This window comes from Dipodomys ordii, unplaced genomic scaffold, assembly GCF_000151885.1.
Source record: "Dipodomys ordii isolate 6190 unplaced genomic scaffold, Dord_2.0 Scaffold13, whole genome shotgun sequence".
Classification (NCBI taxonomy): Eukaryota; Metazoa; Chordata; class Mammalia; order Rodentia; family Heteromyidae; genus Dipodomys; species Dipodomys ordii.
The window spans coordinates 6,503,336-6,526,137 of NW_012267229.1; the positions used below are offsets into that span (position 1 = coordinate 6,503,336).

The window sequence follows — 22,802 nt, forward strand, 5'->3', positions numbered from 1 at the left end:
GCACAAGAACTGAGAAATGGCATCTTAGTTTTCTTTCTAAACCTTAAATTATATTCACTTATTTATTTTCTTTCTCTGCTACTGAAAAGTAGGTCCTTGAGGGCAAAAACCTTGTCTGTACTTGTTCACTTGTTGCAGCCCTGGGACCCTGTATGGGGTAGATTTTCCTTAAATATTAAATAAATGAATAAAAATATCTATATACTTATAAAGTTATATATACATATTCCTTAGGAAGAGTAAGTTGCAAAGGGATTTTTAAAAAAGAGTATGGTACAATTTATAAAAAGTTTTCAATGCCCAAAGTTCACTTTTTATGAATTCAGGTTGGAGTATCATTTATGTTTGTCAGGGTATATGTGTATATATGTGCATATACACACATGTGTGTGTGTCCCAGAGACAAATGGCCAGCCATAGGCTTCATGAGACACTACAGTAGGCATGAACTGGCCCAGCTGAGCTTTATATAGAAGTGAACAGTACAAACTCTTCAAGCCCACACAGCTTACAGATGCCAGAACCCTGAGACAAGAACCACAGTGAAAGCAAAGATCCCAAATTCACAACCTGATATTTATCAGCAGTAGCCTGCTCCAGACCTGTTTCCTATCATTTACATTTGGTTTTATGAAAAGATTTATGCACCTGATTATTAACTACCATTAAAACAAACAAGATGAGTAACGTTATCATTCCCAGTGAGCTAGGCTCTTCATGTGGAAAGACCCTTCTGATAATGTGATACATGCTCTGATGGATCCCAGGAAGAATTTCTATCACTGCTGTGTCTGACCTCAGAATCAAAGTGTATCATGTTACAAGTACTCAACCTGAAGCAGGAAAAAGGAAACCACAACAACCAGTGTAAAATGAAATGTTTAGCTAAGGTTTAGATGTGAGCACCCATCTGTGTCATTCAGATCTTGCCAATGGCTGATTCAGACACATAATTGATCTTAATGATTAAGAGAAGTTATTCTCTATGTGTATACTTTAAATTCATATATAAAAGGTTGCTTTCTAATGTGGTTCAATGATCTATAACAAATGCATATAGTAATATGACCTAACCACAAGATCAAAGCATGATATAATTCCATAGTCCCCAAAACTCTCAAATGTTTCCCCTTGGTAGTCATACTCTCTTTCCAATTCTTATATAACCAATGTCCTGTTACTGTTCCCATGAGGTTGTCCTTCCCATGTGAAATTGGTAATACACAGCTTTCTTCACTCCACAAAACATATTGATAGATTCATCTAAGTTGGTATATGCTGTAATCGTTCATTCCTCCTCACTGCTAAATAGTAATTCATTGCTTTGGGGATGTAGGACAATTTAGATTATCATTCCCTAATTCAGAGACACCTACATTGTCTTTACTTTGGGATACTTATAGAAAGTACTGCTATATTGTATAGTTTGTAAGGAAATGGAAGAAAAGGACTTGGAAAAATTACATTAAGTGAAGTAAGTCAGATCTAGAGAAACATGGGTTGTACCATTTTCCTCACTTGTAGTAGCTAAAATGTGCCTACAGATCTATAAGTAAACACAATTGGGTAGTAAGCAAGTGGTTACAAATAGCTGAAGTATGGTAGATTATATGGAGAGCTCAAATAGTGTTATTCCTTAGAACGACAATGTAGAAGTCCAACAAAATAAGCACCAGGAAATGGGAACTTCCAAAGGGGGGGGTGGGAGGGCAAAAGGAAAGAGGTAGACAAATGGAGTAAAGTAAAGGTCAAGAATGTAGTCAAGAATTCATTGCATACACTGCAAAATTAAGTAAAGTAAGGGAAGGGGTGGGTTGAGCGGGGTGAGAATGTTTAAAGGAGTGACACTGCTCAAGATGCACTATATTCATAAACTGCTTTCAACAACTTTGTACAACTATTGAAGGATAATTTAAAAAATAAATTAGGGGAAAAGCTATTATAAATAGGAATGCATGGACTTGGGGTGAAACCAAGTTTGCATTTCATTTAAGTCAAGACCTACAAGTAGCACTATCTGGGTTAGATGTAAATATATGTACGACCCTATAAGAAACCACAAAACTGTGGCACCATTTTGCATTCCCACCATTAATATCTGAGACTCCCAAATGTTCTTCATCCTCACACACTTGGTGCTGTCAAGGTTTCATTCTGCTAATTTTAGTCATACAAAGAGATGTGTGATATTTCCGATAATTTTAAAATTAGGAGTCTTTGAGTTTTGTAGGGTTTCAGAATAATACATACTTCTACCCATAAATCAGTAATATATTTGGAGACAGAGCCACAAGCCTATGTAATTAAATAAATTCACAGTTACAACACACAGGGGAAAAATAGTAGTGCTAGAAAAATTGTTCCTAAAAAAATTGTTCCTTCTATACATATGCAAATCTGTAAACACTAATAAACTGATAATAATCATCAGTTTCATAAAATACTATGAGATAACTTGATACTTTACAATGTTTTATAATTTAAAAATCATAAATGATTGATAATTTAAGTATTACGCATACATTTACATATAGCCCATACAAAAAGTACATTTTATGGCAAGTGCTAGTTTAAATTTATGGTAAAAGATTGTCTGATAGTTTATAAAACCAAGATTCAAAATTACACTGGCCACATTATTTATATTAGTCAAGAACCTGATTGCAGATATTAGGTGTTTTGAGGAAGATTTATAATTTTCAATGATTTATTGACCTTTTTAATTAATCTTGGAACTTCAAATTAAGAAAAGTAAATATATGGTTTGGAATCTGTACTGCATCTGATTTCTTACAACTTTGTTGTTTAAAAAAAAAATCTGTTCCTAAGGATGATTTTATTCATTTCTTATCTATTTGCATAGATGGAACAGGAAATTAAATGTCTTTTCATGAAAAATAACTATTTCACGCATCCAGCAAATATGTATTGCCTTGCTAGCAGGTTAGTGGCTACTCTGTTGGATAGTGGTCTCAGGAAGGGAAACACTAATGAAGGGATGAACAAAGACCTGAGAAATGGAGGAGTTGGCCTCCAGAGGAAGCAGGTTCCAAGAAGAGAGAGAGAGCTGCAGGTGGAAATGCCCTGAAGAAAGTATGTGTTTTAAGAGACTGGAGAAACCATTGTAGCTCCAACACAGCAGAGTGAGAAAGGAAGGCACTAGAAGGAGACAAAATCGGCAAAACCCAAAGCCAGACACCGTAAAGACATAAGATTGCATCCAGTTAACTATAAAGCAAGTAGAGTGTTGTCAAAAGCACACTTGCATGAGCTGAATTAAGTTTAAAGCAAAACTTTGCTGTTTGAGAATCAATTGCAACAGTAAGAATGAAGCAGAGAAACCTTAATTAAGAGGCCACTATAAGAGTCCAAGTGAACGGTGACAGTAGTCAATGCCAGTCACAACTGGTATCTGGAAAAACTTTCAGATTTAGTACTCCACTTTGCATGTAGAGACAAAAAGAATGGTTTATGTATTGCATTTGAAGTGTGAAGAAAAGTAATGACTTCAAGGAGGAAAAATAGCACTAGAAAGTTAAAGAAATGACAGTCACTTATTCTGTAAAACTGACATACAATGTCTGGGTAAGCTAGCTGCATGCAGTTTTTGAGAGTGAGAAAGCAAGATTGCCATTTTCAATAACTAATTTTGGGAACATGTTCTGCCATCATGGAGTCATTAGAATTCTGACTAAAGATAAAAATCACAAAGCCTTTTCTCTTCTGTTCTTGGTGACTTTTGTGTAATATATTCCTGATCAGATATTGTAGGCTGAGTTTGACAGGGATCATTCAGCTGAATGAATGAACAACAGAGAAATGGCCTGATTGTAATGTAAATAGATGAAGTTTAGCATAGTGAAGCAAAAGAAGAACCCATGTAGGAAGAAATGAGGCAAAGTAAGTAAATTATAATTTCTAAACTATCATATATTTGTATCAATTGTCCGAAGTCATAAGAATCTGAACACTTGGAGTTTAGAATATAGAAAATGGTTTTTTCCTCTCAGAAAGTTAAGAATGCTGTCTGTATCAAGACCATTTCCTACTAAGATAACCTAGTGTTTCAAGATAGCAAATAATGAATTTAAAAGAAATTCAAGATCATTTTGAAGGACAAGAGAGACTGAAGTTATAAATGGCACTGGACAAGTTTCCTTTATATATCTGGGCCCCCACCATGTGAGAACCAAGTGTGAGCTAGTCAGTGCTCTGCTAATGTGATTCTCAGGATCCCATGAGAGATAGGATGTTAAGAAAGCTTATTTGGAATCAAGTATTCAAAGCATCACCCTTTAGGACCATTGTCAGTTACTTTATGCAATGCTTCCATTCCTTATAGTGTTTAAGAAATGCTTATAGAGTGAATGAATGAATGGATGGATGGATGAATGAATGAAACTTCTCACTACTTTTGGATTAGGACCAAGTAGGAAAGTAAATCCAAGTCCATTTTTATATCCTTTTCTTCCCAAGGCAGGTTCAAAGTCCTTCTGTAGTTATAATTCTGTGGGTCTGACAAGCTGACTTAATATTATAATCCAGAAATATTTATCATTAAAAGAAACAATATAAGAAGATACTAATAACAGATGCTGGAGGGGATGTGGCCAGAAGGGAACCATACTGCACTGTTGGTAGGAGGTAAACTTGTTCAACCACTTTGGAAAGCAGTATGGAGGTTCCTCAAAAGACTCCACACAGAGCTCCCCTATGACCCAGCAATCCCACTTTTGGGCATTTACCCAAATGATCACAAAGAAGTCCATACTAAGGCTACCAGCACAACTATGTTTATCACAGCATTATTTACCATAGCTAAGATATGGAACCCACACAGATGCCCCTCAGTAGATGAATGGATCGAGAAAATGCAATATAGATAGATAGATAGATAGATAGATAGATAGATAGATAGATAGATAGATAGATAGATAGATAGATAGATAGATAGAATGGAATTCTATGCCTCCATCAGAAAGAATGATATTGCCCCATTTGTTAGGAAATGGAAAGACTTGGAAAAAATTATATTAAGTGAAGTAAGCCAGGCCCAAAGAAACATAGGTCCCATGGTTTCCCTTATTTTCAATAACTAGTACATGTATAGGACAAGCAATAAAGGTTAAAAGCTATGTACATATGACCAGATAAGATGATGTTAAGTGAAATGAACCCCAAGATAGGAAAACAAATATCTTTTTTCTTTCTTGCTATTACTTCTAACATATTTAATATGTACCATGTGATTTTTTTGTCTCTTTGTATGTTCCTCCCCCTTGATATAATCCCTGTTTCCACTGTATTTGATATTGGTGCCCTGCATCTTGTAGATATACTTCTCTAATTCCGGGAGGGAAAAGGAAAAAACAAAATGCTTAAATAAGGATACAGGTTGACCCAATGAGATGTACAAAACACTATGTTGAAAATGAACTTTACAACTTCGGTGGGGCGGGGGTGGGGGTGCAGGGGGTAGGGGGTGAGGGGGAGGTAGTTGTGGAGGTGGTGGGGAAGGGATGGTAAGGGGAAAACAAAGGAGGAGGCAATAATGCTCAATAGGAAATGTACTTATTACCTTGCTCATGTAACTGTAACCCCTCTGTACAGCATTTTTACAATAAAATGTACAAAAAAAGAAGATACTATTTTGGAATTCCTTCAGAAAGTTCTAGCACTTAACCATTAAGTAACATATAGCCAGAGTCCCACTGGTACTAAATGTTCCTGCTTCCCTCCTCCTTACACCAACCAAGGCTACAGAACAAGCCACTTACAGAGCAATCAGACCTAAGCACCTTTAGAAATCCTAAAGCTCTCCCGTAAAATCACAGTCCACCAGATGCCCCTTTCACCAAAGGTTGAAAGAGGTTCAAGAGATTCCTCTATGACTTTTATAGATGGCCTTCCAGAGAGAGAAACAAAATGCTAAATAAAAATTCAGGAACATGATGATATGCCCATAGAAGAATTCAATTTATTGACATGCCTCTCTATTTCTCATGATTAGAGTACAGTGTGAATCATTCTCATCTCTAGAACTGAAGTAATCTAAAGACAAATGAGGGACCAAAAATATCTCATTAATATGACTACTCAGCCACATCACAGTATCCATTCCAACTGGAAAACTATAACTCTATTTAACAGCACAAAGCCTTACATTTATTTGCTTCTTACAAGCAATCATTCAGGAGATTGAAACAGCCAGCTAGATCATCTCAACCTTATTTAATTTACCATTCTCCTTCCTCATTCATTCTGCTGCACAGACAGGGCTGCAGTTCTTTTTTCAATAACTTCCTACAACTTAGAACCAGAAATAACAAACTTTCCTTTCTGAGTCCTCATATTCCAGAGAGAAAGAACCAGTAATTGTGACACTATTGCAATGATGAAAACCGACTCTCTTCTCTTGCTTTATTTTACAGCAAAACAGATGATAACCAAAGGAGTTTTCTTTTGTTTAAGTATTCTTTTATTGTGTTGGTTTAGAGCAGAAAGTACGTTTTAGAGATGGACATTCTTTAGACAAAGCATCATTTGCCAAATAACAGTAAGCAGGTGCTGACTTAGAAAAAGGTAAAAGAAAGCCATAGATAAATGAGGTAAAAACTTTATTTTAGCTATAACCTTTACATTGTACCTGGAGAGACCTTCTGAATTGCCACCGGAATTCAGTTGTTAACTTGCTCCTGCAATGTTCTTCCACTGAGGGAAAAAAAAAAAAGATCTCAGATCATAAACGCTCCCCTGAAGCAGCCTAAGGTTTTCTTTTATTTCTGGCGACAGAGAGATTGATAATTTAACCTCTCCTGGAAATTTCAATAGGGGTCCCAGTCTTGACCAGTGTTGCCCAACAGGAATATAATGCAAATGACATGTAAACTTAAAAATATAAGTGTTATGTTGGAAAAAAGTAAAAGCAGGGAAAATCAATTTAAATGTGTTTTCAATAACCCAGAATATCCTAAACATGATTTCACCTAATTATAATGCAATACAAAATGATTGATGAGTCACTATGTTGCATTGAAATCTGGTGTGTATACCTGTAGACACAAATCAGCTTAGATTGGCCACATGCTGGCCAGGTTGCTCCAACATTAAATAGCAGAGACCTCACTGCGAGACCTAGGGATTGTCTAAAGGATAGTGAATGTGTGTGGGCTGGTAATATCAAAGTCTCTCTTTACAAGGTGACTGGAAGACAGAAATGGGATGACCTACATAATCCAAAGCCTGGATGCAGACAGAAATTCTACAGATTCTTAATAATAGCCAAAACTGAATTCTCCTCTAGTGATCACAGCCCATGGTATATCAACACATCACCTCAGTGTGCCATAAGCTCTATAAGTAAATTCTTCCTTTATCATGTATGTGTAAATATTGGTTTGCTGGTTTGCTCAGGACTTGAGCATCTCATTTACTTCATATCGTGCATTCTCTTTTTTTAAATTTTATTTTATTGTAAAGATGCTGTACAGAAAGGTTACATTTACATGAGTAAGGCAATGAGTACATTACTTGGGGATCATTGTTACCCCTTCCCTTGTTGTTGTCCTACTATGCCTTTCCTTCCCCACCTCCCACACTCCTCCCCACCCCTCCACCCATGCCCAAAGTTGTAAAGCTTGTTTCCAATATACTGTCCAGTGGGTATCATTGTTGCAATGGGTCATCCTGTGTCTTTGTTTCAGCATGTTGTTATTCCCCTTCCCCTCCCCAGATTAGACAAATGTAGATACAACACGCAGGATACCAAAATCAAGTACAGTGACAACAGGGGATATGCCATAGGGGGAAGAACATACAAAGGAAACAAACAAAAAAGAAATCACATATTCTCTCAGACCACAAGGGAATAAAATTAGAATTCAACACCAAATGCCACCAAAGAAAATCCATAACACATGGAGGCTGAACACTCACTGTTGAACCACGAGTGGGTTATGGAAAAGAATAGGAAGGAAATTCAAATATTCATGATATTTAACATCTTGCATTCTTGAGAACCCCTGTGCTTTGGTGCTATGGTACGAAATTGAGGAAACTCAGTTCTCATCTAGATACCTCATTCTATCTAATAACCCAAGATAACCTTCCTTTTAAAAAGCCCTCTACTTTGGAGAATGTATGTGCCAAATATTCCGCAGGGCATTTCCTGAACATCACGTCTAACCCACCAAAGGTAGGCATTGCCACCTGCACTACAGAAGACTATGTTTGAGCCATTATTTGCTTTGACAGCACTCAATATTCTTTAATACTAAAGTGAAATACCAGCATCTTTTCATTGGCTTCATTCTAAACTGCAATTCCTACATTATTTTCTGCAAGCAAAAATCGGTAAGAAAGCAACCACCATCTGTCACCATAGAGCTTGCAAGAAGCAGAGGAAAATCTTTTTTTTCCACCCAAAGTCCAAGATAAAGAAATTCACTGAGTACCTCACACATTACACAATCCTCCCCAGTTGTCCACTTACAAAGCCAACAGTCATTTTCATTGCAAATTAGAGGTCACCTCTGACAATTCTGGCCCTCCAAATCCATTCTTGGGGCATTCTGGTCCCCAAAGTCATTAGTGCAAACGTGTTTCAATTGCTTTTCAAGTCTGCCTACACATCGATTTCTCTGAAGGGACCTCTGCTATTCCAGGCTTCTGCTCCCCTCACATAGGCTGTCGCTAAGGAGAAGTGGGCTCTGCCTCCTCTGTAATTACTGCTTCAAACTATGCCATCATCTCTACTAGGCCTTCCTTACCACCCAGCTCTCCTACTTCTGAGAACTATAACCTCTAGTTCTTGGCATCCTTGGGTAAGGTTCAAAAGCTCCCACTCGTAGCCAGAAACAACTGATGCCCACCTACAATAAGAAATTCAGTTTTTCAAGGGCCTCCAAGCTTTGAGGAAACCCTTCCTGAACAACCATGAGTTTGGGTAGTGAATTTGGCTAGAGAAGCAGAATTGTTGTCAAATGAGAAGTTTGACTGGAAGTGTGCAAAGTTCTTCCTTTTCCCACAAGTCTCCCTTTGATCCTATTCTAGGAAGAGAGCCCCCCCCCCAAGTAGTCACATCAATATATCTGCGCATGAGAAAAATATTCAGGCTAATTTTATTTGCAAAAAGTTCCTTCTCATTCAAAGTAGCCAATCCTTTATCCAAGACAGTTTTGTCTCCACATACAAACAAGATGGATGCTAAGGTAAGTTGTCTGAAACTATGTTAGTCGGGGTACTACTGAGAAGTAGAACCAACAAGATATATATAGATATGTCTGTCTATCTGTCTATCTATCTATCTATCTCTCAAGAAAGAGAGAGAGACAGAGAGACAGAGAGAGAGAGAAGGCTCCCAATTTACCTGCCGAAAACTGATGAACCATGAAAGTCAATGATGTGATCCTGAGTCCAAAGACCCAAAAACCTGAGGCAGGGATGGAATTAGCCATATATTTAGCCTGGCATTTATACCAGGTGAAATCAGAAAGACCAAGAAATAGAAACTCTAGTGTCCACGGGCTAGAAAACATAGAAATCCCAGCTCAATCGGTAATAGAATTCTCCACCTGTTTTTTTTATTATTTTCAGGCTCTCAATGGAGTTGTTAGTGAGGCTCACCTGCACTGGCCAAGGACAATGCAGCTGTGACTCAGTCTAGCAAGTCAAGCGGCTCCTCTGCTCCAGAATTGCCCTCCACGACACAGCCAGAAATAATGTTTACCAGCCCTGTTGGCATCTCTTACCCAGGTAACTTGACACATTAAATTAAGCATCACAGATGCATTGCTCCTCAAAAGGTATCCATGGACACTCAGCGGGGTGTCATCTGAAAGCTTGTTAGAAATGAATTTAATGTGGTTCCCAGGTAACTCATTTCCATGAATCAGACATAGATTTTTTATAAAAAAAAAAAGGGATGTGACAGGTGAGTCTGTAAATATCTGGCAGCTAGTGCAAACAAACTATAATTTTCATTTAGTTTGCATTATGCTGGGAATTGTTAGGCTTTCCTTTTAAGCCTCATTTTTCTATCCTAAAATTAGACAAATTAGAACAGGTTCCAGACAAAAACCAACTCTCTTTATATGGTCCTGGAATCCCGCTTTCTCTTTACTTACTAAAGAAAAAGTTGATACTCTGTGAGACCCTTGCTAGCATCACAGAGGGATACTACCTACTGAAAAACTGCAATGTGCCCGAATATACCAAACCATGGCATGATGGCTCAATAAGCAATCACAGGCACCCAAAGCCTCCTTGTAATTAACAAGCCCTATATATTTTCCTTTATGACTCCAAACTCTATTAAAATGACTAATGAGAAATATAATGTTATTATATAACTATCAAATTTGAGTAACTGAAGTAAAGAAATTAGAAAATAGGTTGATTTTAAGGCTTTATGAAACAATGCCTTACAGAAAAAAAATGTAAGGTGCCTAAAACCTTCAGTAGTTTTATTTCATTTGTTCATTTGTGTGTTTCTTGGGAATATATATATATAGGTGCATATATATTAATATCAACATTTTACTTGCAATTCCTATAGATTAAATGAAACATTTCTTTTCCTATAAACACTTTTCATGGTACTGTGCCAACAGGTAAGTGAGAATCATATTTTTCCTAATGTGAAACTTTTTATATAACTTGGTAACCCTATTCAAATCAAGTATTTTACCTATTCAGTTATTTAAGAACATGAAGAAACACCAAGTTAATGATAAACTTACATTAAAAAAATAAGCATAATAGATCTCTTACACTATAAAGGGGGGGGCATGTTTAATGACACTATTTTCCACACTTGAAAGATGATGATTTTGCTTTTGAAAGTTGTAATTAGAGGCCTATAACTGAGAAAACCCAGAATATAAATAAAAAGATGTCACACTATCTAAAAGATATTGTTAAAAACAACTGCAGCCAATTGATCAAATGGCATCTCTAACAACTAAAAATGAAGTTTTATTTTTTAATTTTTATTGTAAAGGTGATATACATATAGGGGGTTACAGTTACATGCATCAAGTAAGGATTACATTTCTTTTTGAACAGTGTCACTTCTCCCACATTTCCTCCCAGATTTTTCCCTCCCAACCACTCAATACCCCAAGTTGTGTAGTTCATTTCCAACAGTGTCTAGTGAGTTATCATTGCTGAATTAGTTCACTCTTTGTCCCACCATTTCTGTGCTTTCTCTTCCTTTCCACAAATCGGATAAACTTACATAGAAGACAAAGGGTACAGAACTCAAAAACAATGACAAAAGGGGGGAAAAACAGAAGAATAAATAAAAAAACTGCAATAAAAAACCTCATGTCCATTTCTTGGAGTTTGCTACCATAAACATCATTTTATAAGATTAGATGCACAGAGCTGTGTTCTCGCTGTGTGAATGTTTTGGTTTGGTTTTTGGTTTTGTTTTTTCTTTTAAATTGTGAAAATACCATACAGAGGGGTTACAATTACATAGACAAGGTAATGAGTACATTTCTTATCAAGCATTGTTGCCTCCTCCTTTGTTTAACCTTCCCATCTCCCCCCCATCCCCCATCCCTGGCCCCCTCCCTGGCCAAAGTTGTAAAGTTCATTTTTTGACATAACGTCTTGTACATCTCATTGTTGCAATGGGTCCACCTGTATCCCTATTTAAACAAGTTCTAACAACATTTTCAAGAATGTAAACGACACTCCCAAAGATCACAATATAGCTCCATCACTTGTCTATTATATACTCTGCATTAATTTTATTAGTTTATTATGATTCCTGGTTTATTTTTGAAGTAGACTCCTCTCACCGTATTTTTGTCCTTTGAGTATGGCTGGAGATTGCCTCATACATAATAAACAAGTGTTCTACTACTGAACTACCCACCTACACCCCACTCTAGAGAGATGATATGAACAGAGAGAAGACAGAGGCCTCTACTCATGTAACTTCTTCAGAAAGGCCTCTTCTCTTAACCTATCCAAAATGGTGATCTCAATTTTTGTCATTCTTGCTATCTTTGCTATCTTTGTTATGACAAATACATCCAGTCCTAACCCTAAACTTACTACATGATGAAAAGTTGTTCACTAATATGCTCCAGATTAAATACACAAACACACATGCACACACACACACACACACACACACACACACACACACACACACACACACACACCTTTCTACCTCAGTGGCTGCAACTAAACACTGAAATCTAGAACTGGGGCCAGCTCTAATAATCAAGACCAGCTAATTTGCAGAGTTCAGGGATATTAAGCATGCTATATTTAAATATAGGACCCCTTTGTGATTAAATTTTTCAAGACAGTGACAGCACAGCATTAAGTCATGCACAGGATCCCTCTGAATCTAGGACCTGTATAAATTCACAGGTCACACACACATCCATGAAGCTGCCCTCATAAGTAGTCAACTAAGAAAAACTCAAAGACTTACTCAGATACTTCTCTTGGTATTATTCTCAGAAAAAAGAGAGAGAAATAGTAGTTTTTTTTTTTCAGGTTAAGGCATCATGATATACAGAAAGGCCTGTGGACAGTTCTTCAGAGCTGTTCAGCTCACATTACCTTCCAACTTCCCAAATGCCCAGGAAATCAATCATGACACCCAGCTTCCCACTGTCTCCCCAGTGGATCACTCTGCTAATAGCTCTGTGGATACAATAATCCTGTGGAGTCCACAGTTTAAACACACAATTATGTAATAGACAGAGACAGAGAACGTGTGTGATTAGATGCCGGAGGATGTAAACGGTTCCAGGATCCATTTCAAGAAAATCTATTCAGGTTAACAGCTCCAGGGTCTGGTGAAAATACAGCTAAAAAGTCAAAAGTGTTTGACAGAAAAAAATATGAAAGAAGAATAACACAGCTTATTAATGTCATACGTAAGCTCCAAGGAGATTTAGGGAATCATAGAGATTCCAGTGGCACCTGCACAGAGCCCTAACTGCAGCTCATCTACAGAAACATGTCCAAGGTGGGGAAAATGAGCCAGTGCCACCTGGAACTGTTGATGTGGGGACCTATTTTGTAAGAAGCGGGGAAAGCAGTTTGCAATTATGTATTGTAGTTCCCCGAGAGAGACTCAATGTGTTTCAAGAGAACCCCTGATTTACCAAGCAACTGAGAAGGACTAGACATGGAAAAGACAAAGAAATATCAACTCTGAGTTCACCTTAAGTACATATAACCACATACCTTATTTACTGCTTGACAATATATAAGTCTAGTTGTGCTACAGTAACAAAATAGTATAGACTAGAAAATTTTCATTAATAGAAATCAATTTCTCATGGTCCTAGAGGCTTAGAAACAAACCCAAGCTTAAGTTGCCAGGAGATTCTAGTATCTGGTGAGGACCTGGTCTCTGTTTCCAAAAGATACCTGGAACGTTCTAGATTCCTGTGGTGCAAGAGAGGAGGATCTAGCTAGTTCCTTTGGTTCCTTTTCTTTGGGGCCACTAATCAAAACCCTCGTAACTTTATCATGTCCTAAACCCTCACTTATTTACACTATCACAATGGGGTTCAAGTCTTAATCTGACAATACAGGGACAAATATATTCAAATGAAAGCACAGGTGATTTGTATTACTATACAAAATCCTTCCTAAGGCTCATGCTTATTTTCAATCCTAGTAGAAAATGCAAGAGAAATGACTGTTGCCATTTCAAATATCAGTATTTAACAGAATAGCATGTAATGAAAAATTACTCTACTGAGTTAACCTTTGCAGAGTATAAGAGACTGCCCTCTTCCCTTGAGAACCATTCACAATCTTTGATACTGTTTACTAAGAAGCAGGAGCCTAGTAATCAAGGAATTCCTGGGTTGAAATACTGGTTCTGCTTTATAGACTGTATGACTTTGGGTGATTAATAAATCTCTGAGTTTCAGTGCCTTTCTATTAAAAAAAAACATAAGAGAATACCTTCCCTATGGACTCTTATGAAGGAAAAACAACAACAACAACAATTCAATAAAAGTTCTCAGACACAACACATTCGCATCAAATATGATGTCTCCCTGAAATTTGCACTTCTGCATCCTCCCTTTCCAAACCTGGTGGCCAATTATCTTATTCTGTCAGCCAATCACAATGGCCAGGCATTCACAACATCTAAATTCTAATCACTCTTTGCCATCCCAAGTCTGATTCTAAGCACTTCCATCACCAACCTGGAATTCTGCTCATGTGCCCCTGCGTCCTGTCTTCATACTCTCTCCTCTAAATTCAATTTATTTTCAACATAGAAGCCAGAGGACCCTTGTTAAAATGAAGGAAGGACTCCAAGCAATAAAGTCATTACTTCCATCTAAACCAGAGGCTCTCAACCTATGTGATTTTGTACTTCAAAGGACATTTTTTAAGTTCTAGAAAGTTTAAAATATATGTCATGGTTTGAATGTTTGCTTTCCCTTCAAAATTTATATTGAAACTTAATGCCTAAGGCCACAGTTTTGAGAGGTGAGGTCCCCAGGAGGCGATTAAGCTGTGGGCCTCTGCCCTCAGGGTGGGTTTTATGTTTTTTAAAAGAGCGGGAAAGAAGTCAAGCACTGGTAACTCACACCTGGAATCCTAGAGACTCAGAAGGCTGAGATCTGAAAATTGTGGTTCAAAATCAGCCCAGGAAGGAGAAAGTCCATCAGACTCATTTCTAATAAACTACACAGAAAGGCTGGAAGTGGCACTGTGGCTCAAGTGTTAAAGAGTGCTAGCCTTAAACAGAAGCTCAGACAGTGCCCAGGCCCTGAGTTCAAGTGCCAGGACTAAGAAAGGACTGGCCACTCTGTTTTACCCTTCCATTCTTGCTATAGTTGGATATAGTTTGAGTGTGACTCACAAAGCTTCATGCACTGAATGAAGTTTTATCTTCATTAAGGTATAGATACTAAGAGGATGAAAACTTCAGGGGTTTTTAAGATATGTTTAGAGAAGGTAAGCCCATCAGAGTGGAGCCCCATGATTGAACATTGGTGGCTTTTGAAAAAGAAGGGAAGCCAGGAGCTGGTGGCTCACACCTGTAATCCTAGCTACTCAGGAGGCTGAGATCTGAGGATCAGAGTTCAAAGCCAGCCCGGGCAGGAGAGACCATGAGACTCCTATCTCCAATAAACCACCAGAAAACCGGAAGTGGCGCTGTAGCTCAAGTGGTAGAGCGCTTGCCTTGAGCTGAAGAGCTGAAGGACAGCACCCAGGCCCAGAGTTCAAGCCCCATGACCAACAAAAAAAAAAGAAAAAGAGGAAGGGAGACACATCACAACCATGTGCATACACTCACGTACACACACACACACACACACACACATCCTGTTTCTTACCATACGATGCCCTGTGCTATGTTGGGACTCTTGCCAGTCATATGGTTGTTACCAGATGTGATGTTTCAACCTTTGGCCCCATGAGCCAAAATACACCCTTTTTACTTATGATTTGCCCACTCTGTAATACTGTATTAAAAACAACAGAAAGCAAACTCATACTGTCCCTTTTGCCCTTCCATCTTGATACTACAGTAGCAAGATATCATATTTGAGGCAGTTTTCCCCAGGACCCCAAATCTTCTTAGTTCCAGCGATACCTTTTCTGTAAGCATGGTACGTTGTTATAAACAGCACAAACAGACTGTATGTGCTATCAGCATGTAATGGATAGATTCCAACCTGTTATACTCAGAATGGCCACCTACAAGAAAAATTACCCCTCCCAAAATGTTAATAGCACTAAGGTGGATATGCTTAGGTGATCCTCTGCCTCTCTGAACTAGAGTGCTAATCCTAACCCTCTCCAAGTCTCACAGTGGTGTCCTGGCAATGACAAGTCACCCACACACAGACACATGCATCCTTCTGACTAGAAAGTTCTTCCTGTAGATATCCACAGAACTCATTACTTCACCACCTTCAGGCCCAGTTCCCTTATTTTAAGTTACCATCCCCCTGCCTCTGCACCCACACTCTCCCTCCTCCTCCCCTTGCTTCATTCTCCCCCACACACAATCTCACCACCAGGCATCCTGGTCACTCACTGTGTTCCATCTGCCTGGACCCCTTAGTAAGTAAGCCCCACGAAATGGTAAGGTTTGATTTATTCTTAATATATAGCTGGCACAGACACTCAGTAAATATTTACTGAAATGAATGAAGAAATGTATGAATATTATCCTCAAGCTTCTAGTTTGCATGTGAAAAGAACCTGTATTTAGATTACTGGGCCCGTATTCATAACCTGTCTTGTATCCGAACAGCAGGAGCTGTGAGAAGAATTCCCAAATGGATCCCTAATGCTATCATAAAAAATAAAAAGGGACAGTAAAACTAGGGACCACACACCCTTGGAAAAAGAATCTTTTGATCAAAATTCAAGCTTTTAAAAAGACGACGTTTGCCTGTGGCAATTATGTTTTTCCAAACTAAAACTCATTTTATATTATTGGGGCAAACATATTAATTTTCAGAAGAGAAAGAGCTAAACTATTTTATAACAATCAAGACCATTCTAGAAACTCTGGTCTGTAAAATGGTATTATTTTGATTCCTTCCATTCAGGAACATTCCATACATCTAAGAAGTATATAGTGGATACCTACACGCCCACATCATACTTCCTGGGTCCGCTATAACAATACAAAGATGCAGTCCTTGTCTTCAGTGGGTTTATGGTCTGACATGGAAACTAAGACAGGATGGTTAACCCAACACAAAATAAATCCAGAAAACAGCAGGCAAGGCATAAAAGGAAGCATCCAGAAAATACAACTGGAGGCCGCTGCAAGAAGAGCAGGAGGGAACCCTGAGGTTTCTTGAAGAAGCACCGTGGGAGGAGACATGACTGTTTTTGAAGTGGGACATTTTGCAACTTGAGTAAAACAATGTTCACCCTAGCGAAAGGGCAAGAAGCAAGTAAGAAGGCCATGGTGGGCAGAACTCAGAGTCTGAAGGCCTAAGGCAACTGGCTCAGGTTTGATCTGAAAGGAAAGGCAGCAACTGGAACCTGAAATCAAGAGACAGCAATGATAGTTTTATTCAGCTGTGTTTTCTGGCATTTTCCCAACAGGCAGTGGAGCTGCATGGAAAGGAATTTATTTAGATAAGCAGGCTATGATGAGAAGGGAAAGATACCATATTTCTAACTAGAGGTAAAAGGAACCTGGCCAAGAAAGAAGTGGAATGGGTGTATAAAGAGGTTCTGGACCATCCATGGGAAGCAGGAGCAAGTCATCAACTTGCCTGGCACAGGGGCAAACTGCCTGAGTTTTCTCACACTCACATGGCATAAAAATGGCCCAAAGGGGAGGCCCAGAAAAGTGAGTTCAATGGATGCCATGACCTCAGGGACCATTCAATCCACTCCATAAAATTACAATGCCCAACATGTTTATTTGGTTTATCAGCTGGTTTCAGAGAAGTAGAATCAAAAGTACATGCTTATTTTTCCACAGATGTTAGAATGGTCCTTTCCGGAAAAAGGGCCTCACCCTAACTGCAAATTTCTACAAATCAGATGAGAGTTTCAGGAATAGGTTGGCAGAGGCTAATGCCTCTCATTACAAGAACAAAACAATCAGAGTGGGCAAAGTTATAGTTACTTTTATCTCATGAGTGGAAATTTAAAGTGTGAAATCAGAATCCAGTACATTAGGAAATGGTTTTAAAATTTGTTAAAACAGATATTTTTTCTTTTTAAAAAAGACAGGCATCGATGGTTCAAGGACAACAAGGGGTTTATCCATCACCCTGAAAGAATATCCACTTTTTCATCACATATTTGAATTCTTACTATGTATCAGGCACTATTCTAGGAACTTGGAAAATACCTAAGAACACACCAAAAAGACAAATTTTCCCTCACCATTATCTTACAGTTTAGAAGCTGGCAGAGTAATTAGGGTATTAAGTAAGTAAGTTATTCACTAAGTTGAGGAAGTGGAATGGGAGGGGAAAAAAACTAGAGACCATGGCAGGGAGATTATATGAGAGTAAGGTTTATGATTAAATGAAAGTTTATGGTGACCTGCCATAGTCATATTGATCAATGTGGGAAGCGAGCACACCAGGGAAAGGAAGGAGCAAGGCAAAGACCATGAAATAAGAACCTATCTGCATGCTTGAGAAACAGGAAAGAAGCCAGTATGACCGGAAGTGACATAATCCCAAAATGACATGGAGGAGGCAATAAGAAGTCAGTCTGACTGGACTAAGAGGCCAGGGAGAAGGTTCTGATGTAGTCAGAATAATAAGGAACAACTGAATGCTTATTCTGACTACAGTAATTGATGATTGATATGGAAAGAAAAACTGATGCCTCATATGACAGACATCCTGTGACATCTGCAGTCTCTTTGCAGAAATTAATTTGAAAAGTACCAGGGTCTCTTGAAAAGACTATTATAGTGCATTTGATTATTAGTACAGGAGAGCTGCAAAGGATCCATAAGACCAAAGATCGGTAATGGTCATTCACAAAAGCCAACTGTTTGGACAATTCTGGTATCTTCACCTTGGTTAGCTGTTCAAAGAACATCAAGGTCCCAACTGCCAAAGAACATTTCCAGCAACACAATGGGATAAGGGGCTTGCAGCTTGTGTCTCTCATTCACAGGAGATTTATCTCTACAAGTCTCACCATAACATTTGGCAAGTCCATGTCTGAAAAACATGTTCAAGGGCATTTGTTCAATTTATTGCCAAGGGCTTAATTTTGTTGGAACAGAGTTTTCCAAAGCAACTACAGCAACAGCTTCTCCACATGAAATCATATTCTAAACTCTGTTTTAATGAGATAATTCTTAGGAATTATTTAGATTTTTTTATTGAATTTCCACCTGGAGGCTTCAATAGGTGTTCATGTGATCTCCCACCAGGGCAATGAGTTAAAAAAAACTGAAGTGATCTTCAGAAGCTGTGTGACAACAGTGAGTGCTATCACTTGTGTATTAAAAGTAGCAGTCACATTAGAAATCACACTTTTTTAAATGAGACTTGGTAATTCAAGGCCAGTCAGGGCAAAAACACTGGTATGACTCAACATTGCTCAACGACTATACAAAGTGGTATATGTGTAACTAGGAAGATTATAGTCTATCTTAAAAATAACCAACAAAGAGGTTGGCAGGGTGGCTTGCTAATGTGTCCTGCAAATGCAAAGGCTGGAGTTCAAATCCCAGTGCTATCAAAAAAAAGTATACTCTTTTTCCCTTGTGCAAGACAGGATTTTTCAGTTGGATCCCTACTCATGCTAAATGAAATTGAGGCAGGATGTAATAGTAAAGAACTGACTTTAGCATGCATTTTTCACTGTGGTTGTTGTCCAGGAGGTTGAGCCCAGGGCCTTAAACATGCCAGACATCACTCTGTCACTGAGCCACATCCTTACCCAACACGCATTCTTCTGCACATCCATCACTACCTAAAAAATTTCCCCAATATGCCAAAGTAAAACAGTACCATCAGCCTCATGAGAGAAAAGTTCTCCATCAAGGGGATGGTTCTAACCAAAAAGATCTAAATCTCTGATCTGTGAATTACTAGTGCCCATGCATGGCAAATACCTTCAGCAATACTATAGATCAATGTAAATTAGACTGCATGACTAATACAAACTCCTGGTCAGAACATTCTATTTTACTTTCTGCAATGCAAAGTGAGACACTTTATCATTTCCATGATATTCCCAGGCATGTGTTGATAATTATGTCTAGTGTTTAAGATGTTAAATCCCTAAACAAGATAACTAAAGCATATCATTTATTCAACGTTTTACGGTGAACGGTATAGTTCCATGTTTACTAAATAAATCCTTCCATATGATTTCCTTGTTTTCCTCTTCCTCAGCAAAAACTTGGGTAGTGAGGGTTGTTTGTTTGTTTGTTTTATTTAATGCAAATGTTCTCAAGAAATTTCTATCTGAAAGTAACCTGACATCATCTATTTTAAGCACAAATATTCAGGGCACCAACACTGAAAATGAGTAAGCTTAAGTAATCTTTCTGTCACTCACTAAAGCCAGTGTCCATGCACACTAGACTGTTAACCTTTAACACATCTAACACTACGTTTTCTAATTCATCTTCCACATTAAAAAAAAAAAGCTGGGTAAAGTTGAGTGTAGCTCAGTGGTAGAGCTTAGCATGCACTATATTCTGGGTTTTCTGCCTAGCACAAAAGAATGAACAAATGAAATAAAGAAGGGAAGAAGGGAGGGAGAGAGGGAGGGAGGGAGGAAGGAAGGAAGGAAGGAAGGAAGGAAGGAAGGAAGGAAGGAAGGAAGGAAGGAAGGAAGAAGGAAGGAAGGAAGGAAGGAAGGAAGGCAGGCAGGCAGGTAGACAGGCAGGCAGGCAGGCAAAGCAAATTAGTTAAATTTCTTTTCTCGTGCTACTATAACAAAAATCCTCAAACTAATAGCTATAAATAACCCTTATTCACTTGTTCTCTTATTGTTCTATAGTTTTGAAGTGCAAAGGGTTATATGGACTTAAATCGAGATACGAGCAGAGTTTCTTCCTTTCTGAAGGCTGCAGGGGTCACCTTGTCTCCTAGAAACTGTTATTACAACTTCCAGGTCACCCACATCCCTCCATTCCTCAAAGCCAGCAGTGCTAATTCAAATATCCCAGTCCCTTTCATGCTTGAGATTCCTCCAGCCAATTTCTCACATCCCAGCTATTTCTTTTTGATGTGTTCTCTTGAAATCAATCAGTCAAGGTTCTCCAAGGCTAATGACACAGAAGAGACACAAAACCCAAATATCCCACCCAGATCATCCAGGATAATCTCAAGGTGCTTTACTCCTATCAGTCTGCACAATCCTTGTTGCATTGTTAAGTAACTACAAACTCTACTTCTAAGGAATCATTCTGCCTACCACACCTGTCCACCTTTCTAACCTTTAACTCATTAAATACACCCCCACTCATCTATCTAGTAACCAAATCAGAAACCTAGAAGACCACTCTATCTATTTATTGCCACATCCAGTTAATGACTAAATATCATCACCTTCAAATCACTGAGCTTTTTTTTAAGTCCTATGCCCACAGACAGTAAGCAGTCTAATATCACTATCAACTAATAGCTCAAGAAGTGTTGATTTTGTCCTTCTGTTTATTTTCACAATGGAAAAAAAATACTCTATCCAGTGGGGCTAGCTCTAACTAACAAGAGCTAAATCTTGGAACAGTGAGTTAGTAGCACTCATGACGATGCTTCTGTACCTAAGGACAGACAATGCACTGAACATTATCATTCCGATTTGAGGAATTTGAGAGGAAAGCTTTCCTGCTGTAAAATAGGAGAAGAGACCGAAATTATTTTCATGGGCAGATTAATTCTATACAGAATGAGAAAACCTGGAAAGTTAATCTATTCACAGTCTCTGAGCCTAGATCCACTAAAACACATTGAAGGGTGTGTGCCTAAAGTCAGGTTTGAAACCTGCCAGTTAAAAAGTTCTCTGCATATAACACAATGCCCTCTGTGATATAATGTGAGCTATGGCTCACTCTCCTCCCCTTCCCCGCTCTCCTCCCCCCACCCCACCCCCACACCCGCCCCCATTCATCAACCTCATCCCTCCACCCTGTTCCCTATACCAGCCAGCTTCAGACATTGAGTTACATATAACTGGTTTTAAGTTTGCTTTCAGGGGGAAATGTGTCAAAAGGACTTCCTCTCTTGACTGCACTTTGACCCCCCAGTGCTGCTATTTTAGACTCTGGAGATGAGTCACTGAAATTTATACTGGCACCTTGCCCCTGGCTCAGTCTAGTTTCAGGGAGTCCACTTCCATAGGACATGAATTAGCAATAGCAGTTTAACGAGTCATCATACCTTCAGGATAAAACCTGCTCAACAAGCTTATGCAGCCATGTATTTTATTCCCAATCTGGGTACACAGCTTAAGAACACCAGCATTCCACAAAGATGGAGGAGGATTCCATTCTTCGGCTTTCCATTCCCCTACTAGCTCCTTTATTCTGAAGCCTCTCAATTGTGCACTCCTCACCCCAGGGATAGAATTAATCACGTTCTTCTCCTCTAGCTTGTTGCTGTCACTTCTATTGGGTATATTTCCCATTCTGCTTAGAGACACAGTGACGTATGTGAAAATCTGCTTGCTCTCTGCTGAGGGCCCTGCCCACTGTTTCCATCCTTACTGGATTCCTTACAATGTGATTTCTCCATCCTGACCACCTATCTCTGAGAACCTCTTTTTCCATCACATCACACCAGGGCTGTGGATCCTCACATGATCCTGCATTCTCCATTTCCACTCTGTTTGCCCCCTGTTGAACTTTGCTGGGTACAATCAGTACAGAGGGGAAAAGACAAAATGCAAGATGGGTATCTTTTGCTTACCAGGTATAGTAAACTGAAGAACAGCTTCCTCATGTAACAGATTTTATTATTTTTTTAAATGACTGCTACTTAAGTATTAGTAATGGCCAGCAAATGACTGGAGTATGTAAGTATTGAAGAAAAACATAGGCATCACATATTTAGCTCAAAGGTTTTTGTAATGCAGATGGATGGGAATTTTGTATTATATACAAAATAAGATCCTGCATTTTACTGGAAAAATAAGTGGTCCTTTCTCATAAAATATACCCACATTTTTCTCTTTCTGAATGTATGCATATATACATATATGTAAGTATATATGCAAACTGTAATGCAAATATATATGTATAAAATGAAGTTTCTTGCTGTCTGATATCACAACCTGTAAATATGGCCCAGTAAAGATGTTCAGAGATTGATGGGGGAATATAAAATAGATAACCC

The 22,802-nt window shown here is 38.5% G+C and overlaps 1 protein-coding gene across 1 annotated transcript in view; it reads right to left on the reverse strand.

The window, feature by feature from the left end:
• Plcb4 (phospholipase C, beta 4) overlaps window positions 1-22,802 on the reverse strand; it is a 352,340-nt gene that overhangs the window by 226,654 nt on the left and 102,884 nt on the right. Inside the window, exon 2 of the mRNA XM_013011053.1 lies at window positions 6,647-6,711. The gene's annotated coding sequence lies outside the window, so the exon portion shown is untranslated. The remainder of the gene's footprint in view (window positions 1-6,646; window positions 6,712-22,802) is intronic.